Source organism: Ostrea edulis, chromosome 7, assembly GCF_947568905.1.
Source record: "Ostrea edulis chromosome 7, xbOstEdul1.1, whole genome shotgun sequence".
Lineage (NCBI taxonomy): Eukaryota > Metazoa > Mollusca > Bivalvia > Ostreida > Ostreidae > Ostrea > Ostrea edulis.
The window spans coordinates 14,294,399-14,304,610 of record NC_079170.1 but is presented as its reverse complement, the minus strand read 5'-3'; the positions used below and the strand labels follow the sequence as shown (position 1 = coordinate 14,304,610).

General features: G+C 34.6%; 1 long non-coding RNA gene across 1 annotated transcript; it reads right to left on the bottom strand.

Annotated features, from left to right (window-relative positions):
- Window positions 1–200: 200 nt before the first annotated feature.
- Window positions 201–4,787, bottom strand: LOC130047824 (uncharacterized). The gene is made up of 3 exons (XR_008796654.1): window positions 3,580–4,787; window positions 2,208–2,376; window positions 201–1,904 (listed from the first exon to the last, which is right to left on the bottom strand). It is a non-coding gene; the product is annotated as an uncharacterized LOC130047824 (long non-coding RNA).
- Window positions 4,788–10,212: the final 5,425 nt, after the last annotated feature.

Genomic DNA, 10,212 nt, shown 5'->3' with positions numbered 1-10,212 from the left:
AAACTTTCAGGTTACCTGCAATCAAAAGGGTGATATTTGAAAATTGATGGCATATCAAGATACATAGTACCACTCCACGTCACATGGATAGTTGTAAACTAGTCAGATATCTAATACAAGCACAGAGTTCTTTAAGATATTTATGAAAAACTTGAAATTTCAGGTTACCAGGAATCAAAAGATATAAGTAGCTGACTTCCTTAACCCTTTCTCTACCGGCAGATTTTAGAGGTTTTTAAAGACTAAATGACAATATTTTTACATCGATTTAAATCTGCGTGTATCACGATTTGGGGTAAACATACGACATATAATTTTGTTAGGAATTGGACAGGGAACAATTTCTTATAAAGTTTGTCAAGGTATCCCATGACCTCAAGGAGGTCTACGGGGTCAAAGGTCATATAAGTGCACAATTTTGCAATCTTTTTTCTCTGAAATATATATATTACAACCCCTCTTACAAGATTAGAGTCAAAAATAGGAAATTCTAAATGGATGAGCTGATGTGCCTTTTAAAATACTACAAAACACCACAATCAAATTCATCAATTTTATTTAAAAACAAATATTTTTGGTTGCTAAGTAACAACACTTTTAGTACAATTTTGACCATAATTTGCCTTTCTGCATCCATTCGACACAATTTAAACATAATTACATTGCATGATGATTAGTAAATGTCACATGATTTTAAAAATATAATCTTTAAATAGATCTTAATCATTTTAAAGGGTTTTTAACAAAAAATATGATGAAGAGAATTAAGGTCAAAGGTCATAAAATGTAAATTTCGTACTTTATATACATATCCATCATTTTCTAATATGACGTTTTGCCATTATGTTCCACTAAATAGAATAAGTATTGCAACATTAAAACAAAGATGTTTATTGTTAATCTAAAAGAAATAATTTTTTTGTATTCAAATATATTTGGTTTCTAAGCAACAACACCTTATCAAATGTTATCAAAAAGTACTCCCGTTTTTCTCCCCAAGTTCAACATATACCAATGATTGATTGATTGAATATAATTTAACATCCCTCTCGAGAATATTTCACTCATATGGAGACGTCATCACTACCCTTGAAGGGCTGCAAAATTTAGGCCTATGCTCGGCGCTTATGGCCTCTGAGCAGGGAGGGATTTTTATCGTGCCACACCTGCTGTGACATGGGACCTCGGTTTTTGCGGTCTCATCCAAAGGACCGCCCCATTTAATCGCCTTCTACGACAAGCAAGGGATAATGAGGACATATTCTAACCCGGATCCCCACTTACTTTCAATTACTAGATTTAAATGAACTTGCATCATATTTAACAAAAGTATTTCTAGATACAATTCTTGATACTGGGTTGTTCCGATAGGGGCATGCATTGACCAATATATGTCTATCGACTGGAACTTCACAGCAGACATGTATAAGATAATGCACAAAAATCGGGGGGGGGGGGGATTTCTTAATACTGGGCCCTAATACTAATGTATTGTCAGAGCTTTCGAATACTCAATTAGCTCTGTAAATGTTTTCTATAATCAAGGCCCTCTGAAAATTTAATTATGAAATTTTATATTCACCTTGCATCTGAGGTAATTGAGTACACATTTAATAAATGTGTTAGATGTGCAGCCAAATTAATTTTGGTAAAGGAAATATTTTTATTATGCATTTTATTACTCGTTTTAAACTGGAAATCACTGTCACAATATCGTTTTTTTTTAAACTAGTATCCTCTTCAGTGAGAGGCTGCGAACTTCCTTGGGAAGCATATGACGATCCTTCCCTCTAGATATGACCATATCAGCATAATGGTTGATGGCAACACAGATGGAGAAAACTAAATCTTCTGTCAAAACAGCTTCATAAAATCTCAGTTCTCTGAATAAACGGGTCCCATATCTGAAAGGAAATTGCAAATAATTATTAATCAGTATTGGCCACCATACCTTAGTTGTCAGCATTTAGAAAACTTGTCATACCTTTTAATTAGAAACAGAATAATGATATAATGATTTCCCGTGTTTTGTCTCTTTTTGTATGTATGTGATACCTATTAATGCAGTAAAAAACAGTAAAATGGTACATGCATATCAGTGTATCATAACGCCATGATTCCATTTGTGAATGTATTATCTGGGTTCATTTGAATGTTAACCAAATGTATACGGATTTAACCTTATATTCAACCTCAAAGAGTCATACCAACTGAATGCCAGGCTGTCGCTCCGAATGAAATGCCACAGTTCTTGGATCAGGTGTCCCTGTGTCCTCCACATCAACATCCTTCCAATGCATGTCTGGCTTTGCCAGTAGACTGTCACTAGCGGACGATACCTGGGACCTTCCCACTAAATATTGGGATGTCAATACCCTTTTTAAAGATGAAAAGAAATTACAATTAAGAATTGTTGGCTTATGTTTTAAAACAAAATATAAGTTTCATGGTAGCAAGGGACAGGTTCGCACTTAAATACAGCTCAAATTTATTTAAAGATAGAGGTGTCCTGTATTTGAAGTGACATTTGGTAAGGGATTGCATACATGTGTTAGAAATGAATGGACTATTTCATTATACATTGCGAGTGTAGCAAAGTGTGTAATGAAAAAAAGATATGCATCATGTAGGTGTCAGCATTATGCCTAGCATATACATGGGGGCAAATACTGAAGAAATTCAGGTTAAAACCTACAGGGTCCAGCGAAAATACTGTAACTGAGGGAAAGTGATTGGCCCCAGATATAAAAGTAGAATTGAATTGGTTCTTCATGGTACACAGTGTCTAAATCCTCTTGCATGTTACTCTGATGGGGTGTGGATTCAGTCGAAATTAGAGAAAAATCTAGGCAAGAAGGAGACACATGCCCATCAGCTTATACCATACCAGCATGTATGGATCACATGTAATTCATGGTCATAAGCTACTAAGTGTATATAAAATACATGCATTTGGATAAAAGAGAAATCAATATGATTTTTCATTAGCCTGTCATAATCACTTTGATTGGTGTTACCCCCCCCCCCCCATTTTGGCCCAAACACACATTTTGTTTTTATTTCTGTTCTAATATGAAGAAATTAATTCAAATTATGATAACAAATTCTATCATTACAATAATGTAAAATGTGTTTTTCTAACAGATTGTGATTTCTTTTCATAGAAAGATAATTTTTTATAAACATGGAAAAATCTTGGAAAAATAGCCTTTTCACCAGCGGTCATGAATGCCCAGTCTGATTAAAACCACCCCATCCCCCTTCTCATTGCACACTAAATCCACCCACTTCTTACACTCGCGCGTCAGGTAAGGAGATAATTCTGGGGGGGGGGGGGGGGGGGGGGTGTAATCAGACTGATCAATGCCGGACCAGGACGGATTAAAAGATGTCAGCTCTTACTAAACAATTGGGTGTTATTCACTTGGTTTAGATATAATAAAATATAAATATTTTCTTTCATGAAACGACAAATTATGGCATCAAATCGCGGTTAATTAATCGTGAATTTTTCACAACATGACAAAACCGCAATTTTTTTTTCCTTTCTAGTCGGCCTATGTGGCTACATCAACTTACATGTACATGTTTATACTGAATGCATGATCGTTTGGGTCATCCTGCAACAGGAGATCCAGGACATCTTCTTCTGACATCAGGTCGTTTTAAAGATGTAAAATACAAGCGTTCGCTGTGACAATCACAGTGAAGCTGTGTTGTTTTCGTTGAAACGGAAACACGTGTGTTCCCCGTGCACACCTTCAGAAAACCCCGCGCGGCCCACGATCCGGATCACGGAAAAATAAGTGTATATGCTATATGCGAAATTCTTTTTTGTTTTCTTTCTTTGGCAGGGAAAAAATATTACTATTACTATTCTAAACAGATATAGCGTTTATATCTGAATTTAAAGTAGTTTATTTATCTTTTTTAAAAATTTACTTTGCCGATGTAACATTTTCAATAGGTGTTTGTAGGTTGTGTAACTGTTATACCAATACTGGTTTTAAGCTTTTGAAAAAAAAGCAGAGATAACCTGGCTGATTATTTCATACATATATGTATATTGTTGTAGTGTATCAAAAGGTACTGAATTTACTAATACAGGACTATACAAATAGTTTTCACCACTTTATTGTGCGACGCGCGTCGATTGCTTTCAGCGACGACGTTTTGTCGTTAATTTTAAAGAAAACCGCACAGCATGTCCCAATTTTATTTTATCGTAATATAAAAACTACCGAGAATTATAACACGAATAAGGGCCCATCAAAAAGGAAATTTCCTCTACTTTTAGCGGCTGTATTTACTTTTCCCTATTTCTATATATAAGTATAGGTAAAATGCCGATCTGTTTAAACATTGAAAAATAAAATCGTAAGAAAACGTACATGTGCAAACAATTGCTATTTTCTTATAACTTTGCAAGGCATTAAAAATAATTTTTATATCTTCTGAAAGCAGGGAATATATGATTTTCAAAAATAAAAAAATATTGCATTCATTAGGGAAATAAAAAAAATCATATCGAGGGGGAAAATGACCTTGCGACAAAGCATTGCGTCATATTTAGACGAAGCCATCCTTTGCTTTAAATGCTTTTGTTAATCTTATGGCTTTACTTACTCAATTGATTTTTACATATTTAAAAAATAGAGACAATTTCCAAAAATATGATATATAGATCATATATCTTATGGCCGTAATGGCAAAGATTTAGAGGCACTCCTTTTGCGTAGTCCTGTTTTTACGCGCCATCGGTCAAATTGACCGATACGGTAGAGAAAGGGTTAAGCGTGATATCTGGAAATTTATGGCATGTCAAGATACCTAATATCACTCTTCTTCACGTTGATAATTGTAAATTCGTCAGATATCTAATACAAACTCAGAGTTCCTTAAAATATTGGTACAAAACTTAAAATTTCATGTTACCTGCAATCAAAAGGTATAAGTAACTGACTTCCTTAAGGGTGATATCTGAAAATTGATGTCATATCAAGATACCTAATACCATTCCACTTCATATGGATAGTTGTAAATTAGTCAGATATCTAATACAAACAAGGAGTTCTTTAAGATATTTATGAAAAACTTGAAATTTCAGGTTACCTGGAATCAAAACATATAAGTAGCTGACTTCGTTAAGTATGCTATCTGGTTTATGGCATGTCAAGATACCTAATATCACTCTTCTTCACTTTGATAATTGTAAATTAGTCAGATATCTAATACAAACTCAGAGTTCCTTAAGATATTTGCGAAAAACTTGAAATTTCAGTTTACTTGCCATCATAAGGTATATGTAGCTGACTTCCTTAAGCGTGATATCTGAAAATTGATGACATATCACGATACCCAATATCACTACTCGCCATACCTATCGTTGTAAGTTAGTTAAATATATGATATAAACACGGAGTTCCTTAAGGTATTCACACGGATCTTGAAATTTCATTGTACCGATAATCAAAATGTATAAGTAACTGATTTCCTAAAGAGCGATATCTGAAAATTCGTGGCGTACCAAAACACCATCTATCTCTTCTTGCCATATGTATAGTCGTAAATTCGTCAGATATCTAATATAAACATAAAGTTTCTTACGGTATTCACACTTATGTTGAAATTTCAGGATAACTCGAATCAAATTGTAAAAGTAGCAGATATCTCAAAATGGATGGTATATCAAACGATTGAAGGTCTGAATTCAATCCGTATCACTTTTAAAGTAAACACTCAGTTGAAAAAGTTTATTCGTATTTTGCATTGCAACGTTATGTAATTGGGGATAATTGAGCATGAAATTTCATACGTCCTCTTTAGAAATAAATCTGATAGATAATAATTTTCAAACTCATTAACCTTTATCTGGTAGCGAGCTATCAGTAATTATAACTTTTATATTTTGTAGTAGCTGGCTACGAGTAGCTAACTTTTCATACTTTTAGTAGCTGGTTACTAGTAACTGGCTACTAGTAGCTAACTTTTCCTGGTTCAAGTAGCTGGCTACTAGTAGCCAACTTTTCTCTTTTTAAGTAGCCAGTTACTAGTAGCTGGTTACTAGTAGCCAACTTTACCGATCTATTTTTACCTTGAATTAGTTCCAATTCCCTTGAATTATTTTTATCAATACATTCAAAATTAAAATATTGTGTGATTGATGTATTTCTTTTACTGTTTGTGTTTATTACATCTAATGATCATGATTTCCACTGCTTTATCTTAATGTTGTTCCACTGATTGGAAATTTGGGGTCTCAGTCACTGGTTGGACATTTTAGGTCTCAGTCCAGTCACTGGTTGGACATTTTGGGTCTCAGTCACTGGTTGGACATTTTGGGTCTCAGTCACTGATTGGACATGTTGGGTCTCAGTCACTGGTTGTACTGCTGTAGGTTCATCTAATCATCCAAGGTAATTGTTTACAGGAAGTGATCGTCCTCATCGTCAGTGAAAATAAAATTTAGAAGGTTCATATCCAAAACGTCAGAGTTTCCAAAGCTCATGATGCAGACGTTTGTTTGTAAACGGTAAGTCAGTGCATTGATGGGCAGATGTCAGTCAAAGTTATTTAATGCTTTTTGATAAAAATTCATATATGAAGATGTGTCCACGGGGCCGGATGGGTATTGTTAATTTTCATCATTAGACTCTTACCTTTTTTCAAATATTTTTCGAACAATATATTACTTTTCAATTGCAATACTCACTGTGATGCCATAGTAATTTTGTGTGTATAGCCTTGGACGGACTTCATTTGACCGGCGTAAAACGGCGAATTGGCAAATGAAGTAAACCGGCGTGAAACAAACATGGATGAACATGTTGTTGTTACAACGAAATACAGATTTTTTCGTAGTTTCTTAACAATTTCTTTTTATCTGCCAGCATGATAAGTAATGCATTGTGCAACCTCGGTATACTTCGCATATGAACAAAGTTTTGCAGTATAGAGGAATTAAACGTTATATCAAAGGTACGAATGAACATTTATTTAATCAATGCATTCAATCAATGACCATGCCGATCTATTAACAAATATCTACATTTTTTCATCTCATAACATCATCTTACCGTGAGCTTTCCGCCATTCTTGAAAAATCGGCGTGGAATCTTTCTAAACTGGGAAGATCGGCGTACGCCGGCGAACCTTTCCCGGACAAATGAAGCAACAAGCCGGGTAACCAAAGGTCAAGCGGCGTATTCGGCGTACGCCGGTTTGACAAATGAAGTCCTACCCTTGTGTTATGTTGCTATGATAAACAGAACTGAAGAAGACCGGTAACACGGTGGAAATATTTCAAGGTGTTCAGCGAATGCATAGAGAGAGAGAGAGAGAGAGAGAGAGAGAGAGAGAGAAAGCACAGAAAAATCCTGGATGCACCGTTTGAAATCATTCCGTCCAGGTGGAATGAATAATTTGAATGGTTTCACGCGCATGAATCCAGGATAAATCCCTAGTTAAAATCAGTTTCCATAGCCTAATCGCCAAACTTCACCCGATAAGATATCTTATTTTGTTTGATTAATATAAATACACTTCGTTTCCCCGGTTTCAAGGCTCTGACCTTGAGTTCCTTTATTTAACCTTGAGTTCCTTTATTTAGCCATAACGAGGATTCCCAAAATTGCGATTATTGTTTGACCTTCAATACTTCCCAATTATGTTAGAACATCATAAGAAATCATTACAACATGAATTTATATAGCTCTTTCTCTCTCTCTCCCTTTCATATTCTAGTCTCGACATTGCGGCTTTTTAAAATAAAGGAAAAAATGAATTGACATTGAAGAGGAGTATTTTATTAATATATCATCTTAAGACCTCAAAACTATGGTAAAACAGTATTCTAAATCCACATAGGTTCGGATTCGCATGACTCTTTGTGTTGCGATGTCGGGGTTTCTAGAATGCGGCTTTAATTTGTCTGACCTTGAAAGGTGTATTACCTTGAAAAATTATACTGTATCTTTTTCCTTAGACTTCTCTCCCATTCACCTATTTGATTGTTGATTTTGATTTTAATGCTAGATCTGTGTCTTGAGATTGACCTTGTTTGTTATTTGATCGTGTTCTTCTGGCAATCATTATTTTTCGCTGTTCACCATATCCGAATCATCAATGGTACGACCTACCTAATATTGTTTTGAACTTAATCAGTTCATATCATTATCTTTATCTTTATCTTCCCACCATTTTACTCCATAATCACATTGTTTTGTAAGTGTTCCCTCTAAATTTATCTGATTTCTGTAATTTTCAAGATTAATTCTATTTTCATCCCGACCCGACCATGGTACAAACTCTCTAAACCATAGTCAGTAAACACGCTTTACAACGAAACCACCATTTTTATCACTCAGTACAACAGTGTATCACTCTTGTCATCAATGTAGTTTATCGATACTTGTCGTTTTTGCGTGTTATTTGTTTATGTAATATATGTCTCTTGATAAAGACGCGGGTTGCGTGGAAAATTCGAGTTTTAAATAACCAACAGTGTCGTGACCTTTTCAATGCTTTTTTATATATATATATATATATATATATATATATACGCTCTGAACACCTTCTTGAATTATTTATTTATAACGTGTCTTTTTTCACGAGGTAAAATAAAAAAAAATCTCTAAACACTTTGTAGAAATATTTGGTGTTACCGGTCTTCTTCAGTCGTGTTTACCTGACATAGCAACGTAACGCAACACTACACACACAAAGTACTAATTCGACTTACTAAATAATAATTAAGATTTAATAGTACTTTTTATATATATTATATACAGGACCGTAAATTAACCTTCAATTTGGAGGAGGCAGGAAATTAGGCGGGGTCCTGGGCGGCCCCCAGACGCTGAGCACATTTTGTGCACACTGAACACGTTTCGTGCAAAATCCTTGATTCTAGGGCCTTCTAAGATGTTACTTGACTAACTCATTCTAAAAGAAAGATTTGGAATGCTTTTTAAGGGAGGTATCATGTTCTTAGTTATTGGAAACAACATAAATTCTAATGAACTTTAAATTTTAATTTTTTTTGGCTCAAAACTTGGAGGAGGCAGCTGCCTCCTCCGCCTCCATGTAATTTACGGCCCTGATATATATATATATATATATATATATATATATATAAAGCACAAACAAACAATTATAACACCCAACCTTACGTTTACCCCTAGGATGTAAACGATAATGTGATAATCAATTAATAAATATATTAAGCACTAAATCATCACAACTAGGTACTGAAAATTTTCGCCCCAGCCCGGGGTTGAACCAGCGACCTACGGCACCCACCGCCTAGCAAGACTGTCAAACCAGTGCGAAAGTCCACTCGGCCACAACGACGACCCCGGGCTGGGGGCGAAAATTTTCAGAACCTAGTTGTGATTATTTAGTGCTTTATATATATATATATATATATATATATATATATATATATATATATATATATATATATATATATATAAAATAACAAAAGATACACGAAGACGTTTACTAAACGTTTTCGTGTATCTTTTTTATTTTTTACCTATACTTTTATCGATCATTGCGAAAAGTAATTATATATATATATATATATATATATATATATATATATATATAGCTCACTTTGTATGGAATAAAAGATTGAATTGAAGCAATAGAAGAAGCTTCGTCGACTATGTAAATTGACCTGTGATTCCACTTTTGCATCATCAATAATAGATGCAACATGGACAGTTCTTTCTTAAATCCATGTATTGGGAAATATGTTAATAGCAGCTATGCAGCTTAGTTTTAGTCTTTGAGGTTTAAGTGACTGAGGCAACATCACCAAATTTTGTGTCCTTTCTCGAAAGCATAAATATGGTGGACTACGGAAGGAAAGTTATTTTTAATAGCATGGCGTTCATTATTATTTTGCAGACTGAGCTCACTGGAGCTCTAAATCGCGCGCGTTATCAAAGAGAGCCGTTATTTGATGGAGTTCTTCCACAGAATACCTCATATTACTTTAATTTTTTCGAGAGCTTGCCTCACATAATATGTGCCATTAAATGCTGCACAAACGATCCAATCTGTGTAGGATATCTGTATAGTCCGAGCCTGATGCATTGTAGACTCCTGAGAATTTTTTTGGGCGAAAGCGAAAAAGCAAATAATTACAATGGAAGCGGGTGGGAATACCGCAGCATAGAAGGTAAAGGAAGCACGCATTCTAAAAGT